The sequence below is a fragment of the Rhinatrema bivittatum genome, chromosome 6, assembly GCF_901001135.1.
Source record: "Rhinatrema bivittatum chromosome 6, aRhiBiv1.1, whole genome shotgun sequence".
NCBI lineage: Eukaryota > Metazoa > Chordata > Amphibia > Gymnophiona > Rhinatrematidae > Rhinatrema > Rhinatrema bivittatum.
The window spans coordinates 172,536,901-172,564,832 of NC_042620.1; the positions used below are offsets into that span (position 1 = coordinate 172,536,901).

Genomic DNA, 27,932 nt, shown 5'->3' on the forward strand with positions numbered 1-27,932 from the left:
AGCGCAATTGGCAGTGTAAATTAGTTCTTAACTCCCCTGCAGAAAGAGAGCAGAGCTGGTGATGGCATGTATCATTTCTGGCCCTGCAGGCCCCAGAGGAAGCACAGCAGAGTGTGTTAGAGCTGTTTACCCTGAGATGGGACTGTCACATGGACGTGATTTTTGTGCAATTTCCTGGCACAATAGAAAATGGTCTTCTAAGGAGGGGGGGGGATTAGGGTGTGAATGTGGAGTGAATGTGGTGCTGTGGGGCTTGGGGCATGGTACTGGGAGGGAGGTAATGGGGAGAAAATGGAAAAGTAGGGGAGGCTGGTATAATGAGACTCTAGCACAACGCTGTTCCTACTGCTGTTGAAGTATTACCTGTGTTGTATGGTTCTGTGATTGTTTGGGCGCTGTTACCGCCCCCTTGTTAATAAAAAGTATTTTGGAAAAAAAAAAGAAAAGGCCCTGAGGGATAATGGCCAAGGTCAGAGAGACAGGAAGTGAATGCCTGACAGTCCCACTGCTTTCAATGCTACTGGGTGTGTCATCTTCCAGGCCAGATTGCTACTTAGCCTATTGGCTTCCTGGGCCCCACTGCCTCTGCCGCTGGTGACCGCACTAGGGAAGGGGGAAGGGGCAAGAGAGTGAGTGAGGAGATGGTTGGGGAGCAGGAGAGTGAATGAAGGGTTTGGATGAAAGCAGAGCAAGTGTGCGGAAAGGGTAAGAATGAGTGAGGAAATGTGGTGGAGAGCAAGAGTGAGTGAAGGGATTGGTGGGGCTGTGGGTTGTGTAGAGGAGAAAAGAGCAAAGTCGTGGGATATGAGTGAGGGGATCAGAATGACTGTGGGATATGAGTAAGATAAGAATGGGGGCAGTCTGTGAGTGAGTCGATTGGAGGGGACAGGGAAAAATGAATAAGGGGAGGGAAAGGGATAGGAGGGTGTATGGTGGGGGGAGGGAGGAAGGAGAGAGTAAGTGAGGAGAGGACAAGGTGCTTCTCCCCTCCAGGCAAACTGAAGGATGCACTTTTGAATTCCAGACCCTCCCCCTCTGAGGAGAGTGGATGAAACATGCCAGTTTGCATCCTCCCAACCCCCACCCTCAAGGCAAAAAATAGCCAGCTGATTCAAGTTAAAAGAAGAGGCCTCTGCCTTCCTGGTCAAGAAGGAAAAGGAGGAGAGCTGCAGGAGAGGATAATTTTATGGAAAGGGGCTGTTAGTGACCATCAGTGAGAGAGGGGGCTCGAGAACCACCAGGGATTAGAGGTGTGACTTGTGAGATCTAAGATCACTAGGTGGAGATGAGGACCACTGGAGGAATCATGGTGGCTGGGGGAGCATGGGATGGAGAACCAGGATCACCAGGGCAGAGAGGAGGAGCGTAATAACAGAGAGGGCCCCATTCTCTCTAGCCTCTTCCTCTAAAGCCCCCAACAGTGTGAAACCAAACCCTAGTTGTCCTCCATCCAGCAGTGCTTACGAAGAGAGTTTGTATTTAAGAGAGAGATGATGGCACTAGACCCACTCCCCCCACTCTGCCTGCCCCTGCCCCTCCCCCCCCCCCAGCTCGATAGTTGCACTTCCTTTTTGTCTACATTTTAAGCTCTGAACATAGTAAATGATGGCAGATAAAGAAAAGTCTGCCCAGTAGTGATTTTATGTGCATTTACCCAAAGTAGATCAAATTTCCACATGGAACCCAACCCTCAATCCCGTTATGTCCCCTTTAGAGTTGCAACTGCCATTCCATTTAGATTTTCTCCTGCCATCCAGGAAGCACAATGAAGCTGTATCACTGCTGCTCTGGGCTGCAACCATCATTCAGTGAAGGCTGTGCAGTTCTCTCATTACCATTCTCTTGCCACCAAGTATCTTTTTTGTGTTTATCCTGTGCTTTCTTTAACTCTGCCACCATCATCATCACTACTTCCTCCGGGAGGGCATTCCAGGCATCTATCACCCTCTCCGTGAAAAAATACTTACTGACATTGTTCCTGAATCTACACCCTTATAGTTTCATATTGTGACCCCCTAGCTCTACAGCTTCTTTTCCATTAAAAATCTTGGCTTCCTGTGCATTAATACATTTTTAAATGCATCATATCCCCCTGTCTTACCTCTCTTCTGGGGGAAACATATTCATTTCTTTCATTCTCATTTCCTAGGGTTTCTGTACAAACACTGCACCAGTTTGGTTACCCTTCTCTGTACTGTCTCCAGCCTTTCTATACCCTTTCTGAGATATGACCTCCAGAACTGAACACTATACTCCAGGTGAGGCCTCACCAACAACTTGTAAAAAGGCATAACTACCTCTTTTCTTCTATTGGTTATGCCTCTCCCTATGCATCCAAGCATCCTCTCAGCTCTGGTCATCACCTTATTACACGGTTACATTATATTGGGATTATCCAACACTATCACACCAAGGTCCCTGTCCTGGTTGGTATACATCAGCTCTTCATCACCTACCACATAATGCCCCCATTGATTTCTGCACTCTAAGTGCATAACTCTGCACTTTCTGCATTAAATCTTAACTGCCAAGTGTTAGCCCTCAAGCTTTCTTAGACCACTTTTCATTCTGTCTACATTCTGTCACAGATCTTTAGTGTCATCTCAAAAAAGACAAACTTTTCTCTGTAACTCCTCCATGTACAAAGATATTGGACAGAACTGGCCCTAGGACCCTGAGGTACTCCACTTATCTCTGAATGAATTCCATTTACTATTCCCTCTGTCAACCAATTTCTAATTCAGGCTACTTCTTTGGAACCCACCCCCAGGCTATTCAGTTTATTAATGAACCTCATAAGTAGAGCAAAACTCTTGCTGAAGTCCAAGTGAACCACATCCAGCTCATTCCTCACTCCAATTCTCTAGTCACCCAATCAAAGAAATCCATGAGGTTTGTCTGGCACAACCTGCCTACAGCAAAACCGTGCTGCCTTGGATCCTACAATTCACTGGATTGTAGATAGTTCACTATCCTTTCCTTCACAAGAGTCTCCATCAGTTTTCCCACCACTAAGGTAAGCCTAACCAGCCTGTAATTTCCAACCTCCTTTCTATTACCACTTTTATGAAGAGGACCACATCCGCCCTTCTCCACTCCTATTTCAGTCTTCACCAACTCCCCTTAAGCCCCTGGCCAGTGTATGATCTGATCTATTCACCCAGGATTTTGGTTTCCTTCTCACACAGATGCAGACCATCACTTTTGTAAAATATTTTCTCTCTCCAGATAGAGCTCTAGTCCCCAAGAAATCAAGACCCTCTTTCTTTACATCAGCTCCTCAGCTACTGATATCCCTGAGATGCTATAACCTGTTTTTCCCCCATTTCATATACAGATAATACCTCAAAAATGCCACTGGAAGGCTCCACTAGGAACCTTACTAAGAAGTGTGCCCTGTAGAAGGGTCATGCTGTACACTATAGTCACTGGAAGATGTTGTAATGGCCCAATCCAGCTTTTACATCAGCATGTGACCACTAGTGAATTTTGTGGATGTCCGAGTTTGAGTATGGGCTTTTTACCTCCTTCTCCCCTGCAATTTTTTTTTAAATTCTTTATTTATCAATTATTCAAAAATAGTTACATAAAACACATTGTGTAACAGAAAATAATACAGAATTAGAAAAGAAAAAGAAAATATTCATGTTAGCAAAGCTCTAAACTTCTAATATTGTTTCATTATTCTGTATTACACAAATAGGAAACATAGGAGTAGTACTTATAAAAGGAGCATAATATAAGATTTAACTATAAAGAAAACATGTAGATAACCCTCCTCATTTACTTTCTTCTGCCTGACTTTCTTTCCCCAACAGTGCACCAAGATGTTCAGGAACTGTAAACACATAATTATGGTCTTTATACTTAACAAAGCATTTACATGGATATTTTAATAAAAATTGCCCCCCACCCTCAATTACCCTTTTCCTGTAAATTAAGAATTCCTTTCTCCTTAATTGTGTTGATTTAACGAAATCCGGATAAATCCAGATTTTTTGCCCGTAAAAATTTTTCTATTTCTAAAGAAATTTCTTAATACATTTTCCTTATCTGATATAAATGCAAAGGAGATCAATAATGTGGCTCGTTTATCGATATTAATATCTTCCTGCGACTTCATCAAGAAGTCAGTTAAATTCATTGATGTATCTACTACTCCATCCTTTGAACCCTTAGGTTCTTTACTTTTAACCATTGTATTCAAATAGAAAGCTTTCGTTATAGCTGGTATACATTTTTCTGGTATCCCTAATATTTGTACCACATAAGATCTAAATAATTCTGTTGGACTTATTTTTTCCATTTTAGGAAAGTTCATAACCCTCAAATTACAAGCACGAATATGATTTTCTAAGAACTCAATCTTTCTATTTACTTCTCCTTCTGTCTTAATTTGAAAGTTTTGAACCTTTTCAATTTGTGTGACACGTTTTTCTATATTAATGATTTGTTTCTTTTGAGTTTCTAACACTTCTGAATTTCTTTTAACCACTATATTTGTTTTCTGTACTACATCAGCAAGTTTCATTATAGACCCATCTAATTTTGCAATATATGTCCATAATGTTTCCATTGTGATGTTCCCGGGTTTTATGATGACATTTTGAGATCTTCTTTCCACTTTATTTCCCTTCTGTTTAATGCTTTGTTCTGTCCCTTTGATGATCTTTGCGGTACTCTCTTGATTAGGTGCAAATGATTGACTACCAATTGCTTCTATTTCTGAGGATATTTCTGATATGTGGATACTTTCCTGAGATTCTTGATCTTGCCTCTGCTGGGAAGTACATGGTGTAACTTGGAGGATATCACCTCTATCAGCAGGTGGAGATGGAATCTCAGGTGCCCCCGGACTAAGCGAGATGTCTTCAGCCATTAGTTGAAGTTGTTGCTCCTCAACTTCAACTATCGCGGCTCCCTCTACGGGGTTATCTTGGGGAGGTTTTAACCATTCCACCACTGTCCTCTGAACTAAATCAGATGAATCACTAAGAGCTGGCCTTATTTTTGCTTTCCTCTTAGTGTGCGGCATGTTAAGTAGCAATAATATCAAAGAGGAAATGATCTAATTTCAGAGTGGTGTAGCGGTTACTCTACAAATTTCAGTACTATCTCCTAGGAGGATTAGAGAGAGATTGAGCCTACCTGAATCTCCAGTTTCCAAATTTGTTAGAATCTATCGGCAGTTCCAGCGAGTCCGGTCGAGGCCGGTCAAAGCCGCGCGCCCCTTTGGCGCGTGGATTCGGGGGCGCACTGTCGGCAGCTGCGCGCCGAAGGAGAGCCTTTATATCCACCTCTTCCGGCTCCTCCTTTCAGCGTAGCAGTAGCTGATTGGCTGGTGTTACCATCGGGGCAGACAAGCTACCCCCGGAAGTCCAAAGCTCAGTCCTGCTGTATAATCCAAGTAATTGAAGAAAAAAATGCCTCGGGAGCATCCCTCAAAGGCAGGTAGGCAAGCTCTCTCCTCCTCAAAGAAACACGCCGAAGGAGAGCCTTTATATCCACCTCTTCCGGCTCCTCCTTTCAGTGTAGCAGTAGCTGATTGGCTGGTGTTACCGTCGGGGCAGACAAGCTACCCCCGGAAGTCCAAAGCTCAGTCCTGCTGTATAATCCAAGTAATTGAAGAAAAAACACCTCGGGAGCGTCCCTCAAAGGCAGGTAGGCAAGCTCTCTCCTCCTCAAAGAAACACGCCGAAGGAGAGCCTTTATATCCACCTCTTCCGGCTCCTCCTTTCAGCGTAGCAGTAGCTGATTGGCTGGTGTTACCGTCGGGTCAGACAAGCTACCCCCGGAAGTCCAAAGCTCAGTCCTGCTGTATAATCCAAGTAATTGAAGAAAAAACGCCTCGGGAGCGTCCCTCAAAGGCAGGTAGGCAAGCTCTCTCCTCCTCCGCAATTTTTTAAATTAGGATGAATACCTTGGATTGGGACTTTTGGTATTCTTTCAGGGAATAGCTTCTAGACTATGACAAGGGGTTGCTGAGCTAGGTCTCTCTTGTGCATTTTGATTCTAAAAGGGATATTTTTCCACTTAGTCCTTTCACAAGGAGAGAAAAAAGTTGTCCAAGTCCAGGACAAAAGCCTCAATACTCTGGGTTCTGGTCCCTCGTGGGAAAGAGCTTGGTAGTATTTCTGGAAAGAAGGTTTGGGGTTTTTTTAGCTGGATATTGACTTAAGTTTTTTCTTTTTGGGAACTTTGTATGTTCATGCCTGTGTCTCTTAGCCTGAGGGACTCAATGCCATTACAGCAGCAATCTTAAGAACATAAGAACATATGAAATTGCCATGCTGGGTCAGACCAAGGGTCCATCAAGCCCAGCATCCTGTTTCCAACAGAGGCCAAACCAGGCCACAAGAACCTGGCAATTACCCAAACACTAAGAAGATCCCATGCAACTGATGCAATTAATAGCAGTGGCTATTCCCTAAGTAAACTTGACTAATAGCCATTAATGGATTTCTCATACAAGAACTTATCCAAACCATTTTTTAACCCAGCTACACTAACTGCACTAACCACATCCTCTGGCAACAAATTCCAGAGCTTTATTGTGCGTTGAGTGAAAAAGAATTTTCTCCGATTAGTCTTAAATGTGCTACCTGCTAACTTCATGGAGTGCCCCCTAGTCCTTCTATTATTCGCAAGTGTAAATAATGGAGTCACATCTACTCGTTCACGACCTCTCATGATCTTAAAGACCTCTATCATATCCCCCCTCAGCCGTCTCTTCTCCAAGCTGAACAGCTCTAACCTCTTCAGCCTTTCCTCATAGGGGAGCTGTTCCATCCCTTTTATCATTTTGGTTGCCCTTCTCTGTACCTTCTCCATCGCAACTATATCTTTTTTGAGATTCGACCAGAATTGTCAGTTTTCTCCAGGTAGTCTATGACCTCAATCTCACTTTCTCTTCTTTCTTCTCCAGCAACACTAGTAAATACCTGATTTATATATTGGCTAGTCAAGGTTCTTGATCAACATTTAACATTTTGTTTCCTTCCAATCCTTTCCGCAGATCAATTCCTTTGATAATGAGTCCCCACCAGTAGGAGTTTCCATCCGTTCTGGGATTCTCTGACATTGTGCTTGAGTTTTCCTTTACTGTAGGTCTCCCCTTTCAAGGTCTCCACATCAGATGCCTCTGTGGGACTTTCATTGATTGCCAACACTGTGAAAGAGTTGTGTAATGGTATTGTTTTTGGGGGGGGGGGGGGGGGGGGGGGGGGACGGACATGTCTCTGATTCACAGCCCATATTCTTTATGAACCACTCTAATCCACCCACTGAACCTTAATATGGCTGTAGTTGAATATCATGTGTTTTGCAATAAATTATTATTTTTGTCAATGTTTTTTTAAATTGTCCTCACAAACTAACATGTGGAGGAGCATGCTATTACTTGCTAATGTTTCATTTATCTGAGATGTTACATTTAAAAGCACTTGAAAATTTAATTAAAAACAAACAGTAAAGCAATTGAGGGAAATGTTTGTGTATGTACTTAAGTCACTTTAGCACAGATAGCAGGGTTGACAGTGCATTGAAACAGTTAAGGGTTAGAGGGGTGAACAAGGAGACCAGGACTGAGTTCCTCCATCCACTAATCACTGTATGACCTGGAACAAGTAACTTAATTTCCTTGTGATCCAATTTAGATTTGGGGCAGGGACTTGCTAGCCATTATTCAACCCAGCATTGTTTACAATGGAAACTGCCATACATAATATTACTACCTTGTAGGTTGCACACATATTTCAGATATATCATAAAGCAGGACTACAACTTGCTTCACCTCAGAACTGACAGTGAATTTATTAATATATAGGTCAATATTCAAAAACCATTTAGATGGATAACTGAAAAGTTATCCATCTAAATGGCTGCCCATCAATAATCAATTGCCATATTCGGCTAGATTCTAGCCGCATAACTCAGGGGTGTTCTGGGTATAGGCGGGAGGTGTTTCCGGGCGGACCAGAGCTAGCCGCATAAGTTATATGGCTAACTCTGGAGTTAGTCGCTTAGCCTATGTGGCTAACTCTGGTCAAGCTACAGGGCTATCCTTAAGTTAGCTGGTTAGATATATAACCGGCTAACTTTAAGATAGCCAGGTATATTCTGAATATATGCTGAATATACAATGCTAATTAGCTGGATATGTTTATCCAGCTAACCAGCCAAGCCACACAGCAGCTGAAAATGGACCCCCTGGTGAATTGTTTTCAATAAGTTCATTTGAAAAAGATAAGCTATATTATGATAACATAGGCTACAAAGACAAATGTCCTAAATAGAAAGATACCTCTGTATAATAAAACCTTTTAAAAACAAATCTTAATTATAACACAACTCCTTCAAAGTAATTCGCATCCAGTGCTTTTTGGGGGGCAGTTAAAGACCAGGTCAGCAAATCTTCTTGCTAACATAAATGTGCCAGCTCCCACCCTGCTTGTTGCAAGAAGGCGCCATTTGTTACGCTATTTTGTCTTCTACAGTCTATACAGGTGAATCATCAAATATCAAACATGGACGTTAATAGTCAGATTCAGCAGAACAAAGACTGCATGTCCTTTTGTGCACAGAATTCAGGGCTGTTTAACCCAGCAATTTAGCATTTCCAAGAAAAGATACTTGCCCAGTGTAGGGCAGCATGGTGCATATATTACACAACATCCATTGAAGAAAATGCTAATGTCTTATGAGCGCCCTGGGAGAAGAGGTGGCACTCAGTGGATTAACAGGTTAGCAGGATTATCCCTAGCCAGGCAGAAAAACAGATCTCCCAGCTTCTCAGAGCCTCAACCTGAGAACCACATTACAGTCCGCAGATTACAAAGGAAAATTAAATTGTCCAATAGAAAAAAAAATATGAGTAATTCATGTGCTGGCCCAGCTACCTGCCCTACATCTCTCTTAGCCTTTCTTTCAGCTCTGAGCAGCTTTTGCCCAAGTACTAAATCTGTGGGCAGGCTGTGTGTGTGTGTCACTGAGGCTGGAGATGCTCTGAGGTTTAATGTTTAAATGTGCACTGCCTGGTCTGCCTCCTCCCAGATCCCAGCTGGAAAGGCGGCTTTCGCCTCTATCTGGCTTCCCTGCTCAGCAAATTTCAACAAAGGAATACGCTGGCGCTGCCTGCCTTTTCCGGCAGGGTTCACTGTGCCGCCCAGCCGAAAAGGGGAAAAATATGAAACTGAAAGGAAAACCAGTTGTATTAGCAACAAAATTGAAAAAGTGTCTCCCCATTTTGCCTCAGTAAAAAGAAATTCAGTAAAAAGAAAATTAAAAAAATATATATAACTAAAATAATTCACACTACAATGACTTTCCATTATTCAGGGGCAACATGTAAAAGTAAGCAATATTTCCCATTCCAAATCTTTAGCAAAATGATTTTGCTTCGGTATTGACGTTCTCTAATTTATCCTGGTTACATCAAACTAATGCACTAAATTGGCTTTAATTCTCATTCAGAAAAAAAAGCTTTTTTTTGTTTTTTAAAATAACTCCACTATGTAAACGCTTCTCAAAATGAGCACAAAGTATGCACTAGGCATTGTCCAGAGGCTCTCTATTCAGTGTTCTGAGCCGGCACGTTCACGCCAATTCTTTATTTGCCATCTGATAGTCATTGCCCCTGTTGACTCAGCAGGTGTAGCTGCCCATCACCACAAACCCTCTAGTCGGGGTTCACACAAAAGAAAAAAAGAAATATATATGTAGTACATACACAACACACATGCACACACAGTTCACACCTAAAACCCAAGTAAGATAGCAACATTTCTTGCCAAGTGCCAGCAAATGAAAGAGTCAGGGCTCTTGACAAAAGACGATCCTAGCACTAAAACACAGCAGGAGCTAGCACACTGTCTGAGCACGCTGAAAGTAGTCAATCTGATCCTCTTACCTTTCTGGTTTTTTGTTTTTTTTTTATTTATGAAGATGGCTCCGGACCAGATCAACCTGCTCAAAGCTTCAGTTCAAACGACAGTCCGGAGGATCTAAAAAAGCAAACCACGAGAAAAAAAAAAAAATTCTATTTAATTTTTCATGTATCAAGAGATACCATTCCTCAGCTCAATAGTAAAAGAGCTCTCTTTGTGTTAAAGGGGGAGGGAAAAAAAAAACAAACCCTGCTCTTGAATTCAGACCTGTGCTGCGATAGTGCCTCGTAATTTTCAGCCACGCAACGTCTTTTGTCTTACACCACGTAAACCCTGGTGCTTTAAAATAAGAATGTCATAACCACCAGCTAACGGGCTGCACCGCTCCTTAAGCAACTGCTGCATAATCATTCTCCTGGAGCATTACTAGCCATCCTCTTCCCCTGCTCGACTCCAGCCAGACACTAACAGCCACCAACCTCTATGTCTAAGCCAAGAAAAGGAAAAAACTGCAAATTAGAAAAGGTTCCTGCAGTGGTAGGGGAAAAAAAAAAAAAAAAAGAGGGAGAGGCAGCTCACCAGCCATAGAATTTTCGAGAAGAAAAGATAAGTCACCCAGTTCCGCCATCATTCACTTACAATGGGATGCTGCGCTCGCGCTGCTTAAGCGGCTTGTCAGGGGCTAGAGGCATCAAATGCCTGACAGGCATTTTAATTGCATGCAACCAAGCATGTCCCTGGGAGTCGGGCCTTTAATCCTATGAATATCAAACCAGCCTCCTTCTCTGCCGATAACGCAAATCAGTACGCACACGCACACACACATACACCAGATACCCACTGTAAGTGCGCAGACGGGAGACAGCTGGGGATACCAGCGCAAACAGAAATACACAGACGCACGAGACATGCATATATGGGGACACACCCACCAACCCAGACACACACAGACACACACAGACACATACGTGTTTTAGAATAAATAATACTTATAATAATTATTATTATTTGGGCTCTGTTAATGGCTACAAATGATTTGGGAGATGGTTTCCCATAGAAAATAAACTAATTGCCTTTCCCAAATCTATTTTATTAGTTAATAGGAGAATGATAAAAGCTTTTGTTATGACTCTGTCAGCAAAATGGGAGTACGGTTATTTTGAACTCAGTGTTTGGGGTACATGTGTGGACATTAATCAAAAAAAGTGAATGGGACTACAAGTCCCCTTTTCTTGTTTAAGGCTATGGCCGTGATTACATCAGCAGGCTTTAAAAATATCGCCCGGGAGGTACAATATGTATTTTCATTATGAGCAGAAATGCAGCATTATCATTTCTGTAATGCCATTTGAGGGCTTGATTCTTCCCACATTGGACAAATGCAAATATTTGTCTCTTACATTTGGGAAAAGGCATTGCATCTCAGAAAAGCCAACCCAGCCCCCCCTTATTCAGGTTTCTAACCCGGCCCCCACTTTTCAGCACAGAATATACTTTCAGCTTAATTACAATATGCATGGGGCTCATTATCTCTTTTCAGATATGCAAAAGTCACACTGCTGACAGGAGCAAGAAGATCCGGATAAGGTGGAGGAAGCGAAAGGAGCATAATTTCTTGTATTTGCCATGAAACTGAAGAGCAAATAAGTGTCAAATCGCTCCCACATATTACAGTGGAAGCTCCATGACTGCAGCAAGGGACCTTCTGGCACTTTTTCAGCCTCAGGCAGGAGTTTGAGGACCGCAGGAGATGAATGAAAGGCTCTTAAGCATGTAAGTGAATAATCCTATGTGACTTGGTTCATGGCAGAGCAGAGAACATTAATGGAGCTTTTATAATAGCTTCTCCTGCATGCTCTGAATGCCTTCTTTGGAGCCATAACACGTATCTTCCTGATCATCCCAAATATCTCACAAATAGCCCCTTTTATGACACATGCTATTTGTCAAAATCCAAACAGTCTAAGAGCCCTTCCAAAGACCAAAAATGGAGGGGTGAATCAAAGTCTAAAATTATTCTTTCCAAAAAAATGAATTATAAATATGTAGCCCATGCATAGTGGTATGGGGGACTCGTGTGAGAGAAGCCCTTGCAGTATAGATTTGGAGACCCCATGAGTTTGGAGACCCCTAGAGGAAAATAACCCAAGGTTGTTATCTAGGCATGCGGTGATGAGTTCAGATTTGAATCAGTGAGTCATAGTGAGATAACTGATTTGGAGGGTGAAGTAGCAAGATCTTTTGCACTGGAACTAGAGTACAGCAGGGAGCAGGTGACATCCGTCTGGCTTCCTAGCTGGGCAACTTAGTGCTGCTATGAAGGTTCATACAGAGCCCAATTGGCTCTCCCTCCCAGAGGATTTCTCCTGGATCAGCTCCCAGATGTGTTAGTAATTAGTTGGTTTCTCATCTGAAGTAAAGAGAAGATACAACATATTAACCGCATGCAGGGAGCTGAGGTACAGAGGATTTTTGTCCACTAGAAAGAGAGTGTCAGCTCATGAAGGCAAGGACTCAGCCCAATGCTGGAACTTCCCTGATATTTCTGTGGGAGTAAGGAGAGACTGGCATAAGCAGTGACCTACAGGAGTCTGGAAATGTTTTCGGTTCTATTCAGATGCCAGGCATTGAATTCACCGACTATGTTCTACGGCATGCTGCTTGTACATACATATTCTTTTTAAATAAAGACAGCTCAGTTGGGAATGGCATCAGAAGTATAGTATGCAGCCGTTGTACATTCTGACAAAGGCATTTACATACTGCCACAGAGGGGACTGCTAATCCTTTTCAGTGACTCTTCTACCCAGAGCCCATTACACCACCTGAGAAATCACGGGAAAGAACCCTAAATAGGAATAGTGGTTACAATAAAAAGCATTTAAAGTTGTCTGGGAGGCTGGAAACTATTCACTCTGTAAAAAAAAAAATTCCTTGGTTTCTAGCAAGATTCAGACACAGAAAATATTTTCTAGATTAGAAAGCTGATGTCTAAGTTAGATCTGCTGAACTTAGACGGCTATAGCTTATCTGATTATGTTGCAATATATACACAGATATTCAGTGGCATAGCTGTGCCGCTGAACATCCTTGGAACTTAGCCAGATAAGTGTTATCCAGATAAGTTACTTAGCTGACCAGGATTTGAATACTGACCCTCACAAAGTTTATTCAGTTCTAACCTTCCAGTCCATTCTGTTAGCTCAAGGGCTGCTCAGTCCAGCAGATGAAACACACAGTTAAATGTCCATTGTCCAAGCACCTTCCCATGCCTTCATTTCCCCCTTCAAAGGTTTAAGGTGATCCACATGACCTTTGCCTTGCCCCCCCCCCCCCAGAAAGCAGAGAAACCATACATTACAGGTTCCAATGACTGGTGATCATGTCACAGCACCGTCTGTGCATGACACCCACAGGAAAAAAGGTGAACCCACACTTGAGTTCAAGAGAACCACTTTAGGGCAGATTGTGAAGGGAAATTGCAATGGGAAGTAGAGGTGGTTGGATGCATATAATGAAAGGGGCAGCACATCTGTCTCCCTAAGAAGAGTTTTCCATCTGACTGTCCAGTCTCTGAGTGAAGAGTTGTCTTGTAGATGAAAAGGAAATGCAGCAAAATGTCATTGTCACTGAAGACAGAGCACCCAGACAACCTCCATGCAATCTTAAATGATTGCACCTGATGTTTTGCACCCATGCAGGCTGGATAATAAGGTAGAGACCAGGGCCATTTTAAGCCTTTATGAGGCCCTGGCACACCTCAATAGGATCAGCCCTTCCCGACTCCTCACCATATAAACGTTTTGCACAATTTACGAACCATGGAGTCAGCTAATCCTTGTTAAGTAAACTATCTTATTTTACCTTATCTTCTTTTTTTTTTACCATTTTATTCTTTCTTTCTTTTTTTGGGGGGGGTGGGAGGAGGGGGGAAATCAAACTGGGACTCTCTAAAGCTTTGGGACGAGGGCAAGTGCCCCATTTGCCCTATGGATAAAACATCCTTGATGGAGACATAAAATAAAAAATCCCAATAGGAATGCAGAAGCAAATGGGGGACCACTGTCTGAAACAATCATGGGAGGCAATCCAAAAGGATGCCACTCACTCTTTTACATGATGTAAAGCCGAAGCTGCAGTTCCATTCCTCAGTCAGGCTATTTCTGGCCAGCGGGAGAAAGCATCCCAGAGTACAAGAAATTTCATTCCCTCAGCTTCACCCAAATCCATATGTAAGCATTCACAAAGTAGTTTCAGTGGAGCCAAGGTTTTGGGTACAATAGATTTTGATAAAGTGTGCATCTGGCATAAAAGGCTTTGACTGACTCAATATTTGCATTCAGACTTGGCCGTTAGATAAAACTCTGAGTCACGGACTTCATTTTGGGAACCCCCATTATGCTGCTTGTAGATTGGTTAAAAGCTGCAGCCATAAGCCCTATAACAAACACCCCATCCCAACTGAGCTGAAACCCGTGCCCCCAGAAGCACACACTGATGTCCTTGGGCTTCCATAAAGGCCACTCGTTTTGAATCCCGACGTACATGACATAGCTGTGGGTCCTAGCTGTCTGTGTTCAGTGACCACCTCTGGGGCCAAAGGTATCTGCTGGAGAAAACAGAGTCCCGGCCTAGATGAGGAGCAATCTAACTCAGACATTAGCAACGGTAGACACGAGAGGGCATCTGCATTTAAATTCTCTTCTTATTTTTTATAAGCAATAAGCTGTCAACAGCAGGGCTGAGTGCTACCTGAGTAGGCACGCCCACCTTTGAACCTAAAATTTACAGGAGATGTTTGTGGTCTATGCATAAGGAAAAATGATAATACCTAACAGATGGAATTTTCTTTCTGTGAATACAATTGCCAATACTTCATTCTCAAACTGTGAGAAGTTGACCTCTCCCCTTGATAGCATGCAAGGAAGTGAAAGAACACACATCCCCTATTCCCACAGGTGAGGCAACACATTCCATCGCAAAATGTAATCTGGTGTCAAATGGGCCAAAACAGATATAGCCAAAATAGTTTTGGATCTGTGTCCAAAGCAATCTGACTAGACACAAGTTACCATTTTGTCCAATAATTTAAGAGAATGTTCCAAAGAATGCCATATTTGACAAATTTGATGTAGTAAGCCAATAAGGACACAAAATGATTTAAACTCTGTTATATGTTTAGACACTGGGGCCTCCACAATGGCCCTTACCATGTCTAGATGAGGTGTCAATCCCTTGTTGGAAATTACATGACCCAAATGCTACACCTATGAATGGGAAAAAAAGACTTTTTTTTTCAGTTGGAGCACGGCCTCCTGTAGCAGCTAAGTTCTTTCTATAGGACGTTTTGGCGTATGCTATCATCTGGACCTGTTATCAGAATGTCTTCCTCCAAACCCCGCAGGAAGTTATCCATTAGTTTTTCAAAACAAGGCTGGGGCCCTTGCAATGCCATAGGCAAGGCATGTGTAACCATACAGATCCTTTGGCATGTAAATTGTCAATAAGACTTTGGACTGGAGACAATGGTACTTGTTGGTATGCAATTCAGTGGTCCAATTTTGTAAAATACTTTCCTTCTACCAGTTGCATGAGCAGATTTTGTGGTCTAGGTAGGAGATACTGGTCGACCTTCAGATCTGGGTTGGTTTTGGCAGACAAATAAGCAGTGAATTCCAATCATTGTGGTCCAGGTATACTAGGACCCCCTCTTCAGCCCATAACACTGGACTCATCTTGACTCCTTCTCTAGAGGATGGGTGGGAGGCGGCAGGAGGTGTCCCAAGCAATACAGGAAGTGGAAGTGAAAATAACAAAATCAAACAGCTTTCAATACCATCTTTATGCTAATGATTCCCACTTTTACCTCTCTACACCATAAATTTCTTCAAGAATCCAATCCCAGATCTAGTCTATTGTCTGACATTGCTGCCCAAAGTCTCTACATCCATATAACTTTGTCTTCTCAAGAGCCTACATTGCTCCCTGTCCATTTCTGCATTCTGTTCACGCTCCTGTTACTGACCTACAATAGCTTTCACTCTGCAGCTACTCACCACCTCTCCTCTCTTAACTCTCACTATACATCCTCCTCATGCACTCTGCTCATCAGAAAAATTGTAATGTTTCCCAGTTGCAGGGTTGTCCCATGACCGGCCTCACTCACCTCAGGACACCGACTGCCTCTGAAATTGCAAGATTGCTGCCATGCCACCACTAGCATCACCGCTTCCTGGGTTCCCCTAGGTGCATGCGCACATGGTGCCTTTTGTAATCCCCGCAGCAAAACACAGCTCCAATGACATCATGCACCTGGGTATAAAAGCCCCAGCTGCACTCCGTAACCTTGCCTCAGCAACAGGTCCTCCTGCTTGATTGCAGTGCATGCCTCACCTACATTCCTGATCCTGCCTTAGTTCCTGATCCTGCCTTGCTCCTTGGTTCCTCATCCAGCCTGCCTAGTCTCATCCAAGCTGCCTTGCCTTGTCCAACCAGCCCTACTTTGTCCAATCCATCCTTCCCCGTCCTATGTCTAGCTCTCCTTCATCCTGGTCCCTCTCTAGTCTGCCTAGTATTGACCTCTGCTACGAATCCAAACTATTCTCTTGCCTGCTACCTGCCACTGACTTTTGCTAAGGATCTCGTCCAAACCTTGCTTGCTGTCTGTCCAGACCTCGGACCTTCTCCTGGTAATTGACTGATAGCTGCCTGACAGCTGCCTATGAGACACTCGCTTACGTTCTGCTGGATCCTGGAATTCAAAGGTTCAAACTGCAGGGAACGGGACTGATATAGATGAAGCTCCAGTCTAGTCCCTGCTTAGGGCATGTTTGCCAGCTGTTGACATGAGCCTAGTGGGTTCGCCTAGTAGGCTGCATCAACTATGCCCCCGCACAAGGTTCCACTTTTCTTACAAGTTTGCTGAGGCAATGGATTTGGTGGACTCATCTGCAATCAAGGCCATACCCAATCTAGCCCAGAATAACCAGAGCAACAAGACATGTTGAACCAAGTTACTGAACAAATCAAATTACTGAAGGTACGGATGGATGCCATGCAGGCCCAGTTACCATTACCAACTCCACCTGAGTCTGCTTGAATCCTGCCACAGCTTTTTCCACCTCCCAAATATCTGGGGACCTCAAGGAGTGCAGGGGCTTTATAAATCAATGCAAAGTACATTTTGAGTTCCAGGCGGCATTCTTTCACTCTGACTGTACAAAAGTAATGCACATGCTGTCTTTATTAGGCGGCTCTGCTGTGGGAGTGAGAAGATCTGCTCCTTCAGGATTTGGTTCTCTTTCTATAGCAGTTTCAATTGGTGTTTGATGAACCAGGCCATGCTACATCTGCATCCATGGAACTCTTGAAAATCTGTCAAGTGACTCACACAGTAGGCGAGGATACAATGAAATTCTGAACCTTGGCCTCAGACCTAGGCTGCGGAGAAGATAGCCAGATGGCCAACTTCTGGCAAACACTGTCTGGGCGAATCAAAGATGATTTAGCAGGTCATGATATCCTACTCACGCTAGAAAGCCTGACTGCCCTAGTCATCAGAGTGGATCTCAGGTTCTAGGAACATGCACAAGAAAACAGAGCATTTGCCATCCCATTTGTCTGGCACCTCGGTTCCAGCACCCATTGGCATCCTTGTCAAGCCCTGTACAGGTGGTCTCAGCTGAAGAACCTATATAGTTAGTTCACTCTAGGATTACTGAAGAGGAGAACTGGAGCCGGAGGCAATTGAATCTCTGCTTACACTGTGCTGGTCAGAGCAGTTTTCCAACCGATGCCCCGAGAAGTTGGGAAACTTGCACACCTTGAGCTGGTTGGAGAGGCAAAGCTAAGCCGAAATCCTCACTCTCCATTATTACTCATCCCTGTTAGCCTCTCCATTGGGAAGACAATGATTCACACAATGGCCTTCCTCAAGTCCAAGACAGGAGGTAATTTTATTGAAGAGCTACTGGTATGATAACATAATCTGTCCACAACCACCCTGACAAGTACTCTCACTATCTCTTCTGTCGATAGAGACCCTCTGCCCGGTCATCTGACATTGGCCATTGTTCCCCTTAAGATGCAGACAGGCCTTTTTCACAGTGAATGTATCAATTTGCATGTGCTGCCCAAAGCAGTTAACCCCATTATTCTCGGGTGCCCTGACTCTGCTTTCATCAACCTGTCATAGATTGGGACATGCTGCAAATTGCTCATTGGAGCCTTTCCTGCCTGCAAAACTGCTTAGCTCCAGCTCTGCCAGCAGTCACCCTAACTCGGGTCATACCTCCTAGCTCACCAAGGTTGCCACTCCAATATGCGGCCTTCTCGGACATCTTCAGTAAGCAACAAGCCGAGACATTACCCCCTCATTGATCTTATGATTGCCTAATAGATATTCTACTAGGGACAATTCCCTTAGAAGTTGAGTTTATCTTTTGTCAGAGCCTGAGATGCAGGCCATGTCTAAGTATATCCAATAAAATTTAGATACAGGCTTCATCTGGCCCTCATCTTCTCCTGCAGGTGCAGGGGTGTTTTTTTTGTAGGGGAAAAGGATGGCTCTCTTAGGCCCTGCATCAATTACAGAGGCCTCAATACAAACACATGGAAGAACTGCTATCCACTGCCACTTATCACGGAATTCTTTGACCGTTTCCAAGGGGCACAAGTCTTCACCAAGCTTGACCTATGTGGAGTCTACAATATTATACGGATCTGTGAGGGCGATGAATGAAAGATGGCCTTTAATACCAGAGATGCCCATTATGCCATTCGGCCTATGTAATGCCCCTGCTATCTTCCAACACATAATTAATGAGATTTTCTGGGACTTCTCTACTCGCATGTAGTGGTGTACCAGGATAACATTCTCAGCTTCTCTCAATCCCTGGCACAACATCGGCCGCATATAAAGCATGTCCTGCAGAGACTTCGAGAGCACCATCTATATGCCAAGCTAGAAAAATGCACTTTTGAACTAGAGGAATTGCCATTTCTGGGTTACATCATCTCCCGGCACAAGTTCTGCATGGACCCTAAAAAGCAGAAGGCCATTTTGGACTGGCCCCAGTCTGTGGGACTTAAGACCCTAGAACGCTTCCTGGTCTTTGCATATTAGTACAAGCAGTTCATTCCTGGATACTCCTTTCTGGCGACTTCTCTCACCTCCCTCACAAAGAAGGGCATGGACACCAGGCATTGGCCAGAAGAGGCCATCCAGATCTTCAAGTGTCTCAAACAAGAATTCCTCCAGGAATCCTGCCTTCGCCACCCAAACCTATCAGAAACCTTTGTATTGGAGGTAGATGCTTCTGCTGTCAAGGTAGGGGCTGTCTTCGCTCAATATGATGAGCACAGGACTATTTTTCCATGCTCTTACTTTTCTAAAAAATTCACCCCAGCGGAGAAAAACTAAACAAATGGGGATCATGAATTCCTGTCAAGTAAGCTGGCATAAAGATGGTGCTCTCGAAGTCTCTGCAGGACATGCTTTATATGCGGCCGATGTTGTGCCAGGGATTGAGAGAAGCTGAGAATGTTATCTAGGTACACCACCATATGCGAGTAGAGAAGTCCCGGAAAATCTCATTAACCATGTTCCAACTCTAATGACGGTGGCCTGACACTCACAGCTGTGGCAAGCCATATTCCAAACATTACCACTGTGTTCTGACACTTCTAGCTGCAGCATGCCATACTCTACTATATCCACTCAAGCCTGACTTATTCTGCATAAACCTGTCTTGCTGCAGCCATGATCTCCATGGCCTGACACTTCCAGTTGCAGCATCCCATGCTCCACCGTATCCACTCAGGCCTGGCATATCCTGCATAAGCTTGTCTTGCTCCAACCACATGCCCTAGGACCTGGCACTTTCAGCTTCAGCATATCATCTGCCAAGAACTCCAACCATATCAAAACAGTCTAAGCAAGGCTCAGTATTCTTAATAATTTTGAATAAACTTTGCAGTCCCTAAGAATGCCACATTTTCTACCTGCAAAGATATTTCTCAAATGCCTCATGGACCTGAAACGACTATACCAAAGCTTTGGAGATTTTACAGCTACACTCCTCACTCTGCTGCTCTGCTTGTAACATTCAAATTTTTTTAAATTATTAACCAACACCATTTCTGCTGCCATTGCTCCAAGCCATTCTTGCCACATTACGGTGCTCTATTGCTCCCCTGCTTTGTGCATGTGCAAGAACTGGCAAACACCTTTGGGGGGGTTTACATAAATAACCTTCTCACTGTGTTGCTCTGCTCCTACCATTCAAGTTCTTACGATACACCAGCACCACTGCTGCCACTGCCATTCCAAGTTGGTCTTGGTACCTAAGGGTGCTTCCTACTACTCCAGCTGTGTTCAAGGTTCTTGCCAAATACCCTTCCCCTACAATACCTGCCCACTTTTTATCATGCCCTAGCCATACATTGCTTTACAAACTTATTGAAACATTCCTCAAGATTTTAATATCATTCTTCATCTATGGTACTCAACTTCTTGCCATCTCTTGTTCTTGCCATGACTATCCATTCTTTTGCACATTTGTAGAACTGCTCTTTGAACTGTAACTAACTTCATGGCTCACTTCCAGTTTCATTGTACTGTGTATTTGAGTACCTACCTACCTATGACATGCATAGCTTACTCCATAACACAAACATATCCTACTGGATTGGTGGATCAACAAAATACAGCCATACATCAACAGGAAGAGGCATCCCTCTCCATGGTTGTCTGTATGCTCCAATGCAATGACTGGAACTTCCATGCCACTCTGCCTTAATGCTATGTTCCTCATCCTACACCTTTGCATCCTTGTTCTGCTTGGCCTTGCTGCTAGTGCAGATTTTACACCTTGAGGTTCTTCACTTCTTTCTGCCACTGTACCTTAATGGCATACTCCAGCTCTTATACTTTGTGGTCCTTTTGCCAATCTGGGGTGCTGCTGTGTACCTCTCCGATACTTTTGAAATCTTGAGACCACTCTTTCTGATTTTTAGTCACTTTATCTGTACCTTGGGATTTTTTCTGCCATGTTTTCTGCTTCATTCCCCCTTCATGATTCCTTAGGGTGCTGATGCCACTTTTGGTGCCACTTTGCCTCTTGTGATGCCATCAAATGTTCATAACACTATTGCTGGGCTGCATCTTCTTTTTAAACTTTGGGGTGTTCTTCTTCTTGATGCTTCTTTGCTTCACTCAATTTGTATTAGAGAACTGTTGCCAATCTTGTAAGCCTGGTACCCCTTTGTGGAGCCTTAGGCTACTGTTTATGCCACTTTTGATGCCACTTTGCCACACTCTCAATACCTTGTAGTTTTTTCCCCCTTCTGATGATTTCTTCTCACAAGTTTTATTAGAATTGATTTTGAAAATCACTATGCTGGAGCCTATAATAGTCAGTAATACTTCCCCCATAAGTTTTAATGGAAAATGAATGAAACGAATAAACATTTTTTTTTGTATTGAAACTAATGAAACAAATATGGGTCTCAACGAACCAAATAGGCAAACCAAAATGAATGTTATTTTTTCTCCATATCCCTATTTGTCAATGGAGGGAGCAAGGGAGAAGCAGCACCAGACAGTGGATATTCTTAGCTCCAGGAGAGGTAAAGAGTATTTAGATAAGTTTAGTTATTGACTTAATTGCCTTTATAATTTGTAAATCAAGAGAATGCACAATATTTGTAAAATCCAATGTTAAATAAAACTCAAATACAAATTTTTAAAAAGTTACTGGCAAAAAAATACATATTATAAATATTCTGTATCTTTGATCAAGAAAGAATTCCTATTTTAAAAAAACAGATAAAGAACCAAATCTGCATTCAGGTCAAAGGTAAATGAAGCAGCTAAAATGAATATAATACTAGAATAGTTGAGGGAGGACTCTAACATTGCTGAAGCATCCAGTTCCTTAGAGATCACTTGATGCTTCTGCTCTAGAACATGATATATTGTAATCCAGGGCCAGATATAGGTATATGCACATGTCTAGAGTGCCAAATTCTGAAGGCTCCCACAAACTGTGACTCTTCCAGCAGCTCTTTCATTTCCAGGAATAAACCCCCTCCCGCGCCTCTGGTCCTCTGCCTATGGGCACCATGCTCTTAAATCCAGCCATGCTGTAAACTACAGGCTAATGGTAGGATTTTCAATATTCCCATCTAGTACCTCTTCAAGGTATGCAGAGAAATAGTGTTAAAGGGAAAATTAATAACATGTAGATTCTTATACCTTTCAGTATTTGCTAGAGAAGTTTTTCCCAACCCTCTCCTGGAGGCACATCTATCCTGTTAGATTTTTAGGATTGCCACAATGAATATGCATGTGTCTCCAATGTATACAAATCTACCTCATGCATATTCATTATGGATATCCTGAAAACCCAACTGGCTAGGTGTGCCTCCAGGAGAGGGTTGGGAAACAATGTTTTAGAGTCTCAACTTGAAAATTTACTTTCAGAGCATACTGGTTTGCCACAAACATTCTTTCTGGAACAATCTTTGCAAGTGTCATTTGTAATCCACACAAATCTGGTGACTTTTTAGGGGTTGAATACTTTTGCAAGCCACTGTAAAAAAACTGATATAAAAACAACATATTTATTTAGTTGAAACATTACATCTTAAAAAACAAACATTACTTTAAATATTATGGACAAATGTAAACTCACAACATCTCTGGACTGAATGAGATCTTCTCATTGGGAGGGAAAGTCACCTTCAGTGATTCCAATAGAAGTATAAGTGGTTTATAAAACACAAACTGGTCATAAAGGCCACTAATGCCAAAGATCCCAGAAGATGGTGCCACCAGATAGCACTTAATGTTACTCTTCTGCTTGACCATACCGTTGTTACCTTACAAAATCAAAACCCAACCAAAGACAAGTTAGTTTGGAAAGCTCAGACACCTCAAATACTGACTGTTGCCATCTTGTACTATTCCCATTGTCATTCTTTTCATGGTGGCAATGAATGCCAACTCCTTCCTTCTCTTTGATTTGTAATAATAAATTGATGAGTGTGCAATTTACAGTACAAAAGCCCATAGGAAGCCTATTTTAGCATGGAATGCCTTTGCATGTAATTGGTGTCTTCTACCATTTCTTTAAAGTTGTAAAAACTTCAATCAAGGTTAGATACATATGTATTTACCATCTCTGGATATCTTTTATAAGGTAGAAAAGTACAATATTTTTATATTTTCATTAGGATTCTTAGAGTTCGATATTCAAAGGGCTTTTCTGGGTAACTTTTCAGGTTACCCAGATAAAACCTGAGATTTGAATATTTCCCCTAGCTGTCCAGCTAAATTTTATCTGGGTAACTGATTCCCTGCATGTAACGGACCCTATAATCACGTTACCACTAAGCCCTGGTGAGTTATTTAGTCAGATAGTCAGTGCAGGTTAGTAATTGTGGGGAGGCACCATTCATACATAGCCCCTCCTTTTGAGGTGCTGAAATGGCCATCCCCTTTGAGAGGTTTTTTAAGCAGCTCTCTCCGGGGAGGTCAGGGGGCAGTGTAGCTTGCTTTTGAATTTATAGGAGGTGTGTAGGAGCTTTTCCAAAATTTTGATTTTGGGCCTGCTCAAAGGACTCTAGCAAACCGTGCTGGTAGTCTGTGAGTTGGGTCAGGAATCTGCCTTGCCTATCTACTCAACTAATCTCGGGTTGCTTTTTGGACTTTTAAGAGACGTTTAGTTGTAGGAAGCCTGGTGAAACCCTATGCACCTCCTGGGCTCAGGGCACAGGGAATCCTGTATCTGGGGTTGCCCAGGTTAGGAAAGACCTGTCCCTCTAAACCCTCAATGAGGACCGAGGAAGGTGGTGACCCAAGGCCAGGACATTTTGGTGTTCTCATTTCTGGGAAGAAGATTTTTGGTAGAAGATCTGGGAAAATATTTGGCTGCCACTTTTCCTAACTATTTTAAGGATATTTAGAGCTGCTGATCCAGCTTGGATCTCTTCCATCAGGGATTTTTATAAAGACTGAGAAACGAGAGAAAGAAGAGGAGCTACTAACTGTGAGTAAAGAGATACTTAAGAGCACTGAGGACACCCATCTGGAGTCTTCACTCCCTGGGAAGAGAGAGGTTTGGACTCTCTGTGTCGAGGCAGGAATTTTGTGCGCGCGGGTAGCAGATTTTATAACATGCGCGCGTCGGTGCACACATGTTATAAAATCAGGGTCCGTGCGCATGTGCCAGGAACCGTGCGCACCTGGACGCCCGAGCGCAGGTTTTAAAATTTACCTATCAAGCAAAGTCATACACCCCACAAAAGAGTGGGAAGCACTTTCTCCTTCCCCAAGAAAAACTTACTTTGTAAAAATGTGTGGAATTCTACAGCACTTTTAAACTAGATAAAATTAAAAGCAAAAACAATGGCATTGTGAGGATAACGGAGCGATATCTTGTGGGCTGGAGCAGGAACCACACTGACTCCAGCCTGTTCTCATGCAATTTCAACTTTTATTAACATAATCAGAAAATAATACTAGCACTAACTGCCTACCTTTACAAGGCCACTCCTTCACATTCCCTTCCTCTCAGTTTAGACCCATTAATCTGAGCATTTTTAGTCCCCCTGGATCTGATCCAGAGGAGTGTCTCAAATCTCGACTCCCCCATCTGGTCTCCTGTCAGCTAAATTGGGGTCTGAGTTCTAGGGTCAAGCTTGCTCATACACATTAGAGTTACTCCAGATAGCACTATCGAGACCACTCACTGTGCCTTTATCTGAGCCCATCTGGAGCTTGGAGTACCCAATACTCTCCTTTTTTGGCATCTCCGCTGTTTCAAGTTTCTCTTTCATGATGTCTACATGCGTACTCTCCAGAGCATTAATCTCTTTTGCAAGCAAGGACCTCTCGGCATTTTAGTTGATATTTAAATTTTCCATTACATTTTGCAGTTCTGATTTCAGCTTTGACTTCCAAAGTTCTAAAACCTCTGTATTCTCCTTGTTGGCATATTCAAGCTTTTTTTTTCCCCAGATTCCTTCTCTCTGGAAATCTTTTCCACCCTATTGCTCAGTTCCTGCACCTGGTGCATGAGTACCTGCTCCTGCTCCAGAATGGACAACATTTCAGGCTGCAGTCTCTCATTCTCCCATTGTTTCTCCTTCACTGCCTCCTCTCTTCAACTCTTATCCTGCTCCATTAGCTGCTGCTTGAACTCATTCACCATGATTTGGAGTTGCTGCTCTGGCTCCTGGGTGTGCACCATAGGAGTGTACTAGAGGTGGATGCCCTCCTGGATGGTGACAAGCTCCTGGTTCTCTGCCTTGGTGGCTGCACACAGAGCTACAATCTCCCCCCGTTTCTGTAGTACCTGCATGGTGCTTTCCAGAGCTGTCACTTTCTTCTTATGTTCTTGTACACTCAGGTACTCTGTGCTAGTCTGGCACTCCAAGTCTGCTAGCTGCTGTGCCAGCCCCACATGTGCTTCAGTCAGCTGTGCACATGCCTGCTGGACTGCCTTTTCTCTCTCTCAGAACCAATTCTCCCTGAGGGAGAGAACTACACATGGACTTGAAGTTCAGCATTGGCAATCTTCAGATCCCGTGTCTTGGCTTGCTCCTGGTCATGGCTCAGTCTGAGTTTCCCTAGCTGTCTCTGCAGCTGTACCATGTTACTTTGTATGGCAGCAGTTTCCTTTTCATGCAGCTCTGGTGGAATATAGGTTGCCTGCAGGTGGTCCATACTGTATAAGAGCTGCTCTTTCTCCAACTGGCTGTTCTCTTGCTTCCTGGTTTCATCTACCAACTGTGCCTCCAAACCAGTGACTGTAGCCTCATAAGAACATCAGAAATTGCCATGCTGGGTCAGACCAAGGGTACATCAAGCCCAGCATCCTGTTTCCAACAGAGGCCAAACCAGGCCACAAGAACCTGGCAATTACCCAAACACTAAGAAGATCCCGTGCTACTGATGCAATTAATAGCAGTGGCTATTCCCTAAGTAAACTTGATTAATAACCATTAATGGACATCTCCTCCAAGAACTTATCCAAACCTTTTTTGAACCCAGCTACACTAACTGCACTAACCACATCCTCTGGCAACAAATTCCAGAGCTTAATTGTGCGTTGAGTGAAAAAGAATTTTCTCTGATTAGTCTTAAATGTGCTACTTGCTAACTTCATGGAATGCCCCCTAGTCCTTCTATTATTCGAAAGTGTAAATAACCAAGTCACATCTACTCATTCAAGACCTCTCATGATCTTAAAGACCTCTATCATATCCCCCCTCAGCCGTCTCTTCTCCAAGCTGAACAGCCCTATCCTCTTCAGCCTTTCCTCATAGAGGAGCTGTTCCATCCCCTTTATCATTTTGGTTGCCCTTCAGCTCAGTGTGCTGCCACCTGCATTTCAGCCACCAGCTCCTGTCTCAGCTGCTCACTAGCCACTCAGGCATCCTCCACTTCTTGGACTTGGGAGGGCAGCATGGAGATCTGGTCCGTGAGCTCTGCATGGTCCTCATCTGGTCTGCAGGCAGGTATTTAATTCTAATGGCACCACTTCCAGGTCCATCCTGAGGATCTCCTCTTAGTTCTCTGCTTGGTAGCACAACTGCTTCTCTGCTTTCAGCTCCATCTGCAAACCCACCACTTGGGTTTGTAATTCTTGTACTACTTTGAGATCCTCCTCTGTAATGCCATGCCTTGGCTCCTCTGCAGTTTCTCTTGCTGGGGTCTCCATGGCTTCTCTCTCTGGGCTCTCCATACCCCCCTTTTCTGGGGCTCTCTGCAGTACCTCTCTCCAAGCTGTCTCGGTTCCTAACTCTTGGCTCTCTTGTAGCTCAGTCACACTCTGCAGACTCTCATTCCTCTGGTACTCCATACCAGTGCATGCATCTGGGCACTCTACAGTGCCTCTCTCTGGGCTTCCTGGAGTACCTCTCTCAGGTCTCGCTGGAACACTTGCATCCAGCCCCATGATAGTGCCTCTGTCTGGCCTCTCTGGAGTGCCTGCATCTGGTTCTTATGTAGCATTTATCTCTGGCACCTCTGCAGTGCCTCTTATAGGCCAATCAGTGCTGAATCCAGCAGGCCATTCTGTATTGCCCCTTTCTGGGCAGTCTGTGCTCCCTTTTCCAGGCCAGGCTATAAACCTCAACCATAAGCTTTCTGGTATCTCCAACTCAGTCACTGCAGGATCCTTTTCCTGGATTTCAAGCTGTTCTTGCAACTCTGGGTCTGTTTTGCCTCCCAACCTTTTGCTGCTTTCAGCTCTCTCTGGAGATGAGTCCTTCTGAATGGTCAAGCTGCAGTCAGGTGACTCAGTCAGCTGTGGTGCAACCATTGCTTCCATCTTCATCTCTGCCAGACAGTCACCTGTGCCAAGTGTGCTTCCCAGACCATCTGGTTCCTCATGGCACTATCTTAGTCCGAAACATTGTGCGATGTCATAAGGCTGAGTATTAACGGTATAATTATACCTCACTATGATGCCTATTATGATGGTCTAATGATAGACTTCACGTCCAACAATAGCGAGGTAAACAGGAAAGAGTGTCCCTTCATGATTGATGATGTTTAAACTGGGACTGGGTTTCCAATTGGTGATTGTCAAGTTGCACTGAGTAGTTGATTAGTGACTATCTTGTGCCATTCCATGTTTCTATGTGGGCTCTTGCCAGTGAGGATCTGGTCTAATATCAGCTGGCTTGCTGCTTCCAGCTTCCTCCAAAGCAGTGTCCCTTTTCAGGGTAGAGCAAACAGCTGATTTGGGTAGCTGTGGTACTCCCTCTGCTTCCAGCTGCATTGATTCCAGTCCTGGATTTACTTTATTCAGATTAGCAGTTATACATGCCCTGTCTGCTTCTTGTTTTCCCCAGGTATTTGTCCAGAGACTAAGGTATTTCAGGACACATTCTTGCAGCTACTTCTGCCCTTCTAGGAGGCTCTGAACCAATGTTTGCATATTTACTCAAATCATGCTTTCCCTTAGCTGAATTCTGGTTCTTAGTGTAGAGCCAAATGTTGCTGCTGGAGGTCACACCTTGTACACACACACACAC

The 27,932-nt window shown here is 43.6% G+C and overlaps 1 protein-coding gene across 1 annotated transcript in view; it reads right to left on the bottom strand.

Moving 5' to 3' along the window:
• The window catches only part of MAP2 (microtubule associated protein 2), a 752,988-nt gene that overhangs the window by 402,375 nt on the left and 322,681 nt on the right, over positions 1-27,932 (bottom strand). Inside the window, exon 4 of the mRNA XM_029607915.1 lies at positions 9,908-10,001. The gene's annotated coding sequence lies outside the window, so the exon portion shown is untranslated. The remainder of the gene's footprint in view (positions 1-9,907; positions 10,002-27,932) is intronic.